Consider the following 12,788-nt stretch of genomic DNA (forward strand, 5'->3'; position numbering starts at 1 on the left):
GATACCAGTATGGTCGCCTGATCCGTAAATATACGGATTGTTTTCAATTTCCCTTGGTTAAATTTTGACTGAACAAAAGAAAAAGCACGAAACGCAAAACAGTCCAAGAGAGAGGCTCGAAATGATTGATATCTAAAATATCTCCATTATAAAGTACTAGTCTTGGATGCGTGATTGTTTTATTATTTGTTATTTGCTTTGAACTAGCTATCATTAACTGTTTAATAATATTGTTATGAAAATGTTTAAGTACCCTGCCACGTCCACTTTGTTTTTTGGTAAGACGTATTTCTGCTTTGCATCGACCGATGTTTTAAAAATATTCAACTGATTTTTAAAGTTTGTCCTTAGTTTATACTGTTTCACAACTTTAGTGCAGGGTTTTGGCATCTTCTTGCTAGTTTAACCCCGCCCCATTTGGTATGTCTCTCTACCAAGCCATTATCTATAATGCAGTGGTTGTCGTTTGTTGCTGTGCATTTTATATGTTTTTCATTCAATGTTTTGCACTCATATCAGGCCTTTAGTTTTATCAATTTTCTTGTTTAAATTAATGTTATCATTTGAGGCCTCTTTTAACTGACTTACCAATACGGCTTTTACTCATTGTTGAAGGCCATAACGTTGCTAATAGTTGTTAATGTTTGTGTCATTTGGTCTGTAGTGGAGATTTGTCTCATAAGCAATCATACTACATTTTCTTATTTTCATATACACTAGCAGATTAAATGAGAACTAAATCATCAGCTTTCGTAAAGCAAGGATTATATTTTATAAAGCTTCCCCTTTGTCATAAAACAAATCAAAAATGTAAAAATCAGGAATACTAGTTATGACACTTTTACAGTCGATTGATCCCTCCTCAGTTCTGTAAATAATATACCCCGCCCCAAAATAACAATACTGTTGACAACATAGATAATTTGTATTTAAATTTAATATAAATAAAACATAAGGTCAACATTTTATTGGAAAACCGTGAATAATTTATCATAAAGCAGAAATCAAACCAGTTAAATTGAAGGCAAAAGTGAAAGCAGCAAACAAGTTTTGGAAACAAAAACCTATCGAAATTCCATCGAAGAGTTGTAAACAAAATTATTAGTATACCAAAGACATGTAAAAGGAAAGACATACTGCGATAGCAAAAGATCAATAGAGATACCAGACTTAAACATATGGCATTCGTCAACATAAGCCTCATCGATAACGCTCGGACAAAAACACTACATTAAACCATGTTCACATATTCGTTCATTCAGATTCCCACCTAATGACAGGTTTTGTAATCTTTGTCAATTTTTATTCTTTCGCTTTTGATTTCGGTTCATTTTTTGCATGATACCGTACACATTTTCCAGCATTTGATTTTGTTGTTTAAGATTCCCTTTTCTTGAATACTGTGGACAGATTTCTGTTTGAGGATAGTTATTTTTCCTTTCAATGGGATAGTCCTTAACTTTCACACTATTGTCAACTTTCCTTCCAGATTCAAGTTTAATAATGACTCTATATATCAATTTGTTTTTCTTTGGGGCATTTTGGATAAATAACAATTCGTCAACAATGTCATTGCGGTTTGTTCGAATAGGAAGGGCGTCACACGTAATAGGTCTGTGTGATTTAATTGTTACATAAAATGTTGTGTTGCCAACAACCGGTATAATCTCTAGTACATCTTTAGATGCAAGTGCAGTAAAATCTTCAACTTCTGCACATTGCCAATCAATTTCCCTGATGGCAGCAACACCTCTTCCTGTAAAACACCCTTGAACTTCAATAGCAATCCTTTTATTAACCGCCAGCTCCCTTTCTTGGGTAGCCCTTACATATATGATTTCATTTGAATCATTTTCTACCAATACCATAGCTAGAATGTTGGTTAATTTTTACTAATATTGCCTTTATTTACCACTGTTCTCTTTTTAACTACTATTGCCTTTATTAATTACTGTTGACTTTTTTGTTATTACTGTTACCTTTATTAACCTCTGTTTTTCTTATTTACGCTCTGAAATAAGAAATTCAAATAAATCACAATGAGCAATAAAAATATTTGAAAAGTTCATATTAAAAAAAGAAAGTAACATCACAAAAATACCGAACTCCGATTACTACTGTGATTACTGTAGATTGATTATTATCCGTTGAATTCCAGTTATTGCGGATGTCGGAGGTGAACCACGAATTAAAATGTTTCTTTTTGAATTTGACTGTCGCATGTATCCGTTTAACTCACTCCCGCTGGCAGAAAACAGAAAGTGTCAAATCCCCAACTGAGAGCTGCAAAGCTCTAAATACAGTATTGTTATTCCATATTTTTTTTATTGGTAATGAAGACAAGGTTGATGACAAAAATATTTCTAAATAAACTGCCCTATTTGATTTTAACGTAGTTCTCTTTTTATTCAAAGAAGTGAGACATCTTGTTTTATCATTTATCATCATACTTTCCTGATGAACGGACGAAGAATGCCTCTACAGTTTCAATGTGAAATTCTTGGTATATTTTAAATCCGAAAGACGAATTTTAGAATAATTCTCCAAATACGACTCAAACTATCAAAATTGTGTTTTGAATAATTCATAATAAAAAAACTGATTCAGACAAAGTTCAACTCACTTCATAAGTGACATAAAGCTTCCTTACATCCCAATTATTTGGTCCCCAGTTTTTTTTTTCATTGGCAATCATACAACATATTCTTATTTTGATTGAAGACAGATCTTTAATAAAATCTTAGACACTAGTTGAATTTGTTTGAAGATTAGAATTACGTCAGTTCTTTTCTTCGTAATCATTGACCTTGAATAATCAAACATAACTTAATGAATTAGTATATACTCATTTAACATTAACACTCCAATCAATGTTGGATGTCCTTATTTTGTTTATGCTTCAATTATTCAGGTATTTTTTTCCTTTATTTTGAACATTATTATCTATCTATTCATGACTTTTGAACTGTGGGTTACTACGATTGACTTTCCTTATCTATATATATTTTGATCTTTATTCTCTACTTTTCATAATTGAGTACCTTCACATTCTTTATGCTGCATTGATATTTCCATTCTTTCTTTTTTCCATTTTTCTACACTTCATCTGTATCCTCATACTTTTCATTTCATTTTTTTGTAGAATTGAACGACATGCAGAAAAGTTTGAAGTTCTTTGGAGGCAGTTGCTTTTACTGAACATTGAGTTATCTGGTTATTTCGATTATGTAAAATACCGCGAAAGGTTGTGCATAACTTAAAAGTTTTATATAACATTTTCATTAAACAATAGTCATTTATTGTCGTCCAGTGTAACAGTCTGCAACCATTTTCATGCCAACTTACTTGTAGGCTTACATATGAATTTGCTTACTTTTTATGTTGATAAAGGGCATACGATACAGTTTTGATCCCGTATTTACATTTTGATAAACATTTCCATATAGACTATTTTTTACCTGATTAAATAAAATATGTAATAAAATATATACCTGCATGTGCTACTTTTTGAGTAAAATGAGGTCGAAATTTTGTATATTTGCTCAAAATTCTAATTTGTGGCCATATTTTCCCTTTTGAAAGAAATACATAACTTGTTTGTTTTAAAAGATAAACACAATTTTTTTTTGTTAAATAATTTGTAATTTCTATATTTTATAGGTATCCTAAAAATGAATACATTTTTTAATCAGAAATAACTCATATTCATCAAATGTTCATGAATGTAAAAAAAAAACCAACATCATTTTTTGCTGTATATTTATCAAATTTAAAACAAATTGCACTATTTACGTTTTCATGAAACACATAATCTTCTCGCGTAATCAAACCAAATGACATTTTTAAAAAGAGGGGTCCATGAACTCGTTTTCAAGTTAAATAAGTTTGAATGATAAAAATCAGTCGAAAACCAAAAATCCCCTTCACCCTTGATTTCTTTTTCGTTGCACCAACCTTATATTTTGAGATCGTATAATTATATTTTTTTTTAATAAAAAGCTTAATCAGATTCCGTTGGAAAGGACAACTGTATACAATTGACCTTCTATGACAATTAGCAATCAACACATCAAATCAAACATTTAATAAAAAGGAGAGGAGATGGAATATACCAATGTGTTCATGTTTTAGTCTTTTGAGAGATAATAAGATCAAAATGACCGTTTCAGATCAAAATTGGTTAACTAGCGCTGATGTTGTCTTGAACTTGAACTAATGTGTTTATAAAATTGAGAATGGAAATGGGGAATGTGCCAAAGAGACAACAACCCGACCATAGAAAAAAACAACAGCAGAAGGTCACCAACAGGTCTTCAATGTAGCGAGAAATTCCCGCACCCGGAAGCGTCCTTCAACTGGCCCCTACACAAATATATACTAGTTCAGTGATAATGAACGCCATACTAATTTCCAATTTAATAGAAACTAAAATTAAAATAATACAAGACTAACAAAGGCCAGAGGCTCCTGACTTTAGACAGGCGCAAAAATGCGGCGGGGTTAAACATGTTTGTGAGATCTCAACCCTCCCCTATACCTCTATTCATATTTGTAAAAACAACTGTTTGATTGGTGCTAAACGCTTTTCACTACAACGCTATTTTTTGTCGGTCAAATTTTCTTTGTGTATGAAGCCGGTGTGCTCGGAGAGAACCTCCGACCTACGGTATGAAAACTAACAACTCTAGTCAATTAAGATTGGAGTCGAGTTCAACTGTCTCCTGAGATATTAGAAGTCACAACCTTACAGTTGACTGTCTAGGGATACAGTAGTTCGAATTTTCAGAGCACTAGGCCATTATGGACAATCGGAAATAAACAGCAATAGAATTTGATGGTTGCATTCATTTTAAATGATACCTATAAACTGATTAATCATATCCAATATGAATTAATTTCCGTTTTTAACGATGTCACAACGTTTTGGAGTAGTTAAATAAACATTTTCAAGTCTATATCATGTATATGTGATATCAGGTTTATGGGGATATCATATTTTTTTTCTGTTTTTCTATGTTTGAAGAAAGGTATAGTGCAACTCAAACGAATATTTATTTGGACCCTTACTTCTACCACTTTTGGTATCTCTCGTCTCTTTTTGGAAATTTTATTGAATTACCATATACTTAATTTGTAGTTTTTCTGATTGCACTCTAGTAGATTTTTCAAATTTGTGTTATGGTAATGACAAAATAGATGGATGATGGTATTGACAGGCTGAGAACAAAGGCAATTTATATATACATTAAAAAAATATTTTATTATTAAAATATAAATATAAGAGCATGTACATATTCGTTTTTAATAATAATAAAACTCTGAAAGTTATTGTGTATTTATTCTTTAGATAACTTCTCTAATTTGTGAAACATATTTTTTTTCAAGTGTAAGCCAGTTTGTATCTAACATTTTGATAATACGCACATCATCCAATTTTGGTCCTCATTTCATTCCACCTTAACTTTTTCACTTGTAAACGTTTTACAGAATAAGAATCAAATGCCTGTATTTATACACCAAACTATACCGCACTGTTAACCGAAATTTTGGATACACCAAAGCAGGAACTTTATATCTGAGACACGGGCTTTATGTGCCTGAAGTTTAGAATTCATTTATATATTTCTGTTTTATTCAAAATTATCAGTAAATTGTGTGTTCTACAAGAATCAGCAGTTAATTGCCTTTAACTGACATTTTAATAACCATAATATGCTACAGAGTTTAAGATTTACCTTTATGCGTAGGAACTGTTTAGTTTTTATTGATATACTACATGACAGGGCCAACTTAGGTGGTGTTACATTTTCTGTCTAAATCAAAGTTTGTACTTAGGGTATTTTAAACACTTGCAGTGAAGTGAAATATGTTTTGCTCCGTGTTTAATGCCCCATAGTGACATTGAGGATAGGAACAACTATAAAAGCGCTGCTCATTTACTTTGTTTAGGAGTTGTTATGTTTTATTTATACTTTCTATTCAATCCATTTCATCACAAGGGAAGTTTAAGTGTGGTATCGAATTACCTGCTGAAGTCGACACAAATTGAACTCAAAGCTGTAAACTTAAGTAGACCTACCAAATACACATTATATAGAACACAAATTATCAAGTTATTGGGTTCTTGTTTAAATTCGTGCTGTTTATGAACAGATAATTTCATAATCAGAATACGAATTAAACATTCAATAGCTTTCGAACTGTTTATAATCCAAACAATTCTTTTTTTCGACGACAGTATATCGCTTCGTTCATTACTTTTTAATCTGTCTATCATCTCTCCGCGATATTGTTATCTGTTCTGCCTGGATTACTGAAAAATAAAAAAAAGCATATATGGCTTTCCTGTTTAAATCGTTTGAAACTAGTCAATTTTGGGGCTATTTTTATCTTGCTGTTATGTGTGAGTCAAGGCTCAGTGCTGAACCCCGTACGTTGACGTATAATAGTTGACTTTTACATGGATAATTCTATCATTGGAATTCATAACACATTGTTAAACCTGTATATGCATCTTAATATTTTTGATGATATACATTTAGATCTTAATATGTTAGAAATATATTTTAAAAATACAAAATTGTAAGAGTATGTAGTATATGGGTTTTAAACATTTTAAAACATGAATAAGGAAGACTGATGTACTTTTTTGCTTCGTAACTGAATTATATCCTAGTAAAATCGGATTGATCATCACAGGTTAAACTCTAATATCATTGATTCTTTTTTTAAATAAGTGTGCGTCTCAGAGTTTAGTTCCTGTGATTTGATGTGTGTTTAAACATATGTTAAAGTATTTAAATTATGTCCGTGACTTCAATTACCATAGAATCCATTTAAAAAACCATTGAAAGTAAAATAACGAGATAAATCTACACATAAAGTATTAAGATATTTGAGAAAAATCAGAATAAATAGGCATTGAAGAGTAAGATCAACTGTATAAGAACATCTTAACTGCTTTAAACAATTTTTGAAAGTAAAATTTCATTAAATGAATTATAAAAAATATACAATAAACGTGATTTAAAAAGAAAAGTCCTGGATAAGATAAAATATATACCCTTAGGCCACTACCTTAAAGATAGTTCTCCTTACGAGATAAATCTCTTCAGAAAACAATGCTGAATAATTTCACAAAAGTAGCAAAAACTATTGAATATATACATACGTTATTATCTTTAAGAGCAGGAACATTTGATGTGGACTTATATTCAACTACGTTAGATATGTCAATGTTATTTTGCTTCAATGTCTGGTTTTTTAATTCTATACATCTTTTCTGAAAATCCGTACCTCCTATATTTTTAATAGCCTGAAAAAGATAACAGACAAATATCAATGTTGTAGTTATATATTTTACAAATTAAAAACCGTTTTTGAAGAAGAATATTTAAAAAAAATGGCTTCTAATGATCTTATTAAAAAAGAGAACAACATTTGAAGCCTTTCGGGTTTTAGTTCAATGGTTAATATGTTTATTACATATACCAGGGACCACATTCGACACGATAATGTAGGTATTCATAGACGATAACTGTCTTATTTTATCACACCGCTTCTGACTGCTTTTGGTGGTTTAATCAAGGCAAAATTATATTGAAAATATTTAATTACGATTTTAGTAAATTTTAAACGCTAGACTTTATTAACAGACATAACGAAACGAAACAACTCTCATATTGCTCACCAATGTAAGATAGATATTTTATTATAAACGAATCAACAAAAGATTGTTCGAAAACGTTACCTTAGTAATAGCTGTCCAGTACTCCTCAAATGTTCGATTTGACAAGAAAAAATCTTGTCTACCGGCTATTTCCATCCAATAATACATAATCGTTGATATATCGGGTGATATATTTGTACTTTCACTTTTATCTTCACTTTTATTTTCTACTGGTAGTTGTTTTGAAACTTGAATGTCTGTATATTTTCCGATCAAGAAGATCATCAGTGATAAATCAAAATCAGCTGATTTAGGTTTATCTGAGATATGAAGTAAAAAGTAGACCATTTTAGGTAATGTTAACGGCTTTTAATGCTAGTATGATGTTATTTATCAGAAAAAAGGTTTCTTGGAATACCTGGTACGCCCAGAAATATAACATACTTTATCAGGACATGTATGCTATTTAGTTTCTAATACAGTGAATGAGAATGATGTTCGTAATCGTAGGATGAGCGTGAGTTAATAGTTACAAGTGAGTAATTCAGTATTTGTTTGTTCCCTAAATAATTTTTATGTAGAAATGTTCTTGTAGAATATCGAATCTAGCCACATCTTTTTGTGATATTTATTGTTATAATCTGCGTGAAGTATTTACGCAATCATCTGTTGTTTATATTCATTTGTTCATTGACATGAAGTTATTGTGTGTATCACTTTGAGGTTGAAATGATGTATAATGCTTTTTCTGGGTGCTCAAGAAGTGTTTTTTTTTTATATTCTTGAGGTTCTTTTTTAAAATACACTATGCAAAAAATGCAAGATTAGTTTTGCAATTTAAGAAAAATCTGCATACAAGTATATGTATAAGATATCAAATTTAAAGTTCTTTTTATTTTTATCAATTTCGTAGTCGCATAATTGTCACTAATAAAAACCTCGCAATATTTTGTGTAAAAAGTACATAAAGTTAAAAAAAAACCTAATCAGAGATAACATGCTTAATATACAGTTGATTTATTCTAATTTTTTATTTGTATTTAAAATATCTACTTGAGATAATGTCAATTTTAAAGTTTATTCGTACAGTTTTATCTAATATACCTTTTCGTGGAAACAGTTTATCCCACTGAGCTGGATTTAGATTTCCGTTACTCTTTAACTTAATCAACTCATGAGATCTTTTCCTTAGTTCATTTTGCAGCACATCGGGATCAAACTCTTTGTCGAATATAATTCTAATAGCAGACGGAGCAATTTTCAGTAACAAATGTGCAATCAGTAAAAAGTTTGCTTCTTCTTGACTAATGGAAGTTGCCGTTCTTGATGTAGCTTCGTTTGTTCCAATGTCGAATCTTATACAAAAATAGCATTGATAATGATTGGAATATAAATATGTTAAAAAGAATTTTCGTAAAAAAAACCTTTCTCACTGAAAAGTAAAATAAAATCACAAAAATACGGACAGTCCCTAATTAAATTGCAAAATCAAAAGTTTAAACACAACAAACGAGTGGATAACAACTGTCATATTCCTTACTTGGTAGAGGCATTTTCTTATGTAGAAATTGGTGGATTAAACCTGAGAAAAAACTAGCAAAACCTCTTACTTATTTGACAGTCGCATTAAATTCCATTATATGACATTGATTTGTGAATATGACAAATAGACACAATAGGTAAAATTGTTAAAAATAGGGGTACAACAACAACATGAACCCTCTCTTAAACCGGGGGTGATCACAGGTGCTCGGAAGTGCAAGCAGATCATTCGTGTTACACATTTTATTATAAAACCAGAAAAAGTCTAATTCGGTATATGATGGCGTCCGTCAATATTTACGAAGTAATAATTTCAACTTGACATTATAGTACTCTTGGTTTTAAAATTAAAAGGTCAACATTGGGAAGCCAACACATCTCTTGTTTCGTAAAGTTTTGTTTCCTATTGACCATCATTGTCAATTTCTAGATGTAAGTCTGAAACAAATGGCAATATCAAAAGCTGAAACACATCAAACGAATGGACAACTGTCATATTTTTGACTTGGTGCTGGCATTTTCTTATGTGGAAAATTGGGGATGGAACCTGGGTTTATAGCAATATTAACTTCTCACCTGTATGACAATCGCATCAAATTCCATTATACATGTGTTGCCTACGATGCAAACAAAACAAACAGACATAATAGGTAAAAATGTCAATAATACAGCAGTCAACCTTGTGCTATAATCCTAATCACTAAAAACATACAAGGAAGCACAAAATGGCATACAGACCAAACCTATTAGTAAACATTTAAGACAAAAATAAACGAATTTACCATAGTACAGTAACATGGGATCTATAAATACAGATGTTTGAAGTAGCAGCAAAAGTCACATAGACAAAGTCATGTATGTAACGAAGAAACATAAAAAGGCATATAGACAAAGCACATAGCAAAAATGAACTCATTCAACCAAGTCAACACTGAATTAAGGCTGACACTTACAAAGTTTATTGATAATGTCCATTTTTTGGCATGACAGTGTACAAAAAAATTGTAGTATTATATCAATAGACATGCAATAAAGGTCAACATTACGTTTATGTGAGGAGTCACATCATCCTTATTTTTAGGGTTTGGCTATGATTTATGTCTTTTGGGGTTTGATCTGCTTTTCAACATTTGTACAATATCTTTGATTAACAAATATTTTAGACTCTAGCATCACTGAACACGCTGAAGAGACATTCATTCTAAAATTCATATTTTGTATATTTACATTTTTATCGTTCATGTTATCAAATATCATGAATATGTTGGTTGCATTAAACCACAATATCACATTTTTCCTTATTCATTTCATTCATTCATATTAGGCAACAGTTAGTTTAATTTAAATAAACCCACATAAAACACAATTAGAGGCCCGAAGGAGCCGGTGTCGCTTATCTAGGTATATGTGTATCTCCAAAAACTTATACTTTTCCACTTTGTGGACTAGACTAGAATTCATGACACAAATCATGTATTGCTGATTTTTTTCTCTTAATTATAGTTTCAGACGCTTTTTTGAAATGAAATACCACAATAAAGATTGTGACCAAATTTGGATTAATTTTGCTCATATAACTAGCAGTTTTACATCTGTTTTAAGTTACCACCGACGGACAAACGACGCATCCTCATGTGATGAGAAATGCTTGGGAACTTTTCGATTCCGCCATCGACTCATATTCAATAATAACATCATATATTACATATATTCTGAGTTAAAGAATTTATAGACATATGTAGGAGCTACCAAACTGTCAACCAATTACATGTAAATGCATATGCAAATATTATTAGAAAAAATATATCAGTTAAAAACAGAAAAACCTACTTTTATATGTTTGGCTATAAAAAGTAAAATCACAAAAATACTGAACTTAGAGGAAAATCAATTCGGAAAATCCTTAATCACATGACAAAATCAAATAACAAAACGCATCAAAAATGAATGGACAAAAACTGTCATATTCCTGACTTGGTACAGCATAAGCGTTTCTATTTATGATAACCATTATGTCAAAAATTCTGCTTTTTGATGTGTAAGAATTTCACCAATACCTTTCTGTGAAATTTGTAAACTCAATTTCGTAGATTAAATCGTTATCTTGTCATGAGATAATAGTGACAATAAAATGTAAAATATTTGCATAAACTATTCACAAATTCAAAACTTATTGTTTGGAGATTGCCCAAAAGGAAAGGTAAAGTTACAAAATACTTACATATAATCAAGAATTCCTGTGAACAAAGAAAAATAAAGCATTAAAGGGGCACTAGGTGCGAGATATATGAAAAATCAAAAATATGATTTCTTTTTTAATCATTAATGAAAATGAAGTAGGTGAATATTTTTCGCTTTTAGGCGACATTATGCGTCAATTTTGTCAAAATAAGCTAGTAAAGACCTTTAAAAATCCAATTGCACGAGTTCGAAATCTATTTTATCTATATTTATGTGTAAATCGTTTACATGACCAACGGAGGTCTTTGGAGGCCAACTCGATAGATAATTTATTAGATGGCTTCTGGACTTAAATACACACGCAACGAAGATCATGCCCTGTAAATTATTCATTTTCGCCTTTTTATAAATTGGGTTAATGTTTTACATTGTTATAAATAGATTATGAGAATTTGAATCAAATCGTTGAACATGAATTCGACATCTAGTTCCTCTATGGGTCGTCATTCAAAAAGACTCTCCTGTCACACATGTATCAATGTAGATCTTCAAATAAGAACTTATTAAATAGAGAGTAATAAGTACAATGTGTATTTATGTTAAATCTTTTTACATTCCTTGAATGATGAATAGTTCATTTGCCAATTCCAGTTATTCACCCTGTAATTAGAGATTCATTTTTAGTTGTCTCCCTTATGATGGACATTAAGTCTTATTTTTAATGGAGAGCTAACAGACAGTACAAACTTACCTGTGCGTAATGTTAGTAAACTTTAAAGTTTTCAAATCATATAATTACATTAATTTGTTGTTAAGCTAAATACTTTTTACATCAGAAATTGTTTTGCATGAAAGATTAGTTAAACCGCCGATATATCACTTTCAATTCATCATGTTTTATATTGGCAATAATCAATTTTGTCAGGTTTAAAACCAGTCTACGATTGACACAGGAAGGTTATTTATTTAAATTGTGTAATAACAGTATCAAATCTGTAATAGGCGAATGGACTTTTCGTAGTAAACAAAACGATTGGCGATTATAAAGCGATGCAACTGTTTTATCCACTCTGTGTTCTTTTTAAAAACTAGACAGTAAATAGTAAAATCTCAAAAATACCCACACAGGTGCAAGTTGAATTCTACCTTTATATATACATAGAGCAGAGTACTACGACATCGATATATATATTTTTTGAGAGACTATCAGATGGATGTTCAAGAAACATCAACGAAGTGCTTTTTTTATGAAGTTAAGTCTAAATACATTTTTCATTCATGATTGTTAACGTCCAACGTGAGTGATTATCAAGAACTAAATTTAATACACCATGAAGATATCGGCATTTCAAGCATTTAAAGATATGCAGAAAAAATAAAGAAACAGTAAATAATC

At 30.6% G+C, this 12,788-nt stretch overlaps 1 long non-coding RNA gene across 1 annotated transcript; it reads right to left on the reverse strand.

Annotated features, from left to right (window-relative positions):
- Positions 1-5,245: 5,245 nt before the first annotated feature.
- LOC143059238 (uncharacterized) lies at positions 5,246-9,018 on the reverse strand. The gene is made up of 4 exons (XR_012973444.1): positions 8,774-9,018; positions 7,751-7,989; positions 7,172-7,315; positions 5,246-6,313 (listed from the first exon to the last, which is right to left on the reverse strand). It is a non-coding gene; the product is annotated as an uncharacterized LOC143059238 (long non-coding RNA).
- Positions 9,019-12,788: the final 3,770 nt, after the last annotated feature.

This window comes from Mytilus galloprovincialis, chromosome 14 (genome assembly GCF_965363235.1).
Source record: "Mytilus galloprovincialis chromosome 14, xbMytGall1.hap1.1, whole genome shotgun sequence".
Lineage (NCBI taxonomy): Eukaryota > Metazoa > Mollusca > Bivalvia > Mytilida > Mytilidae > Mytilus > Mytilus galloprovincialis.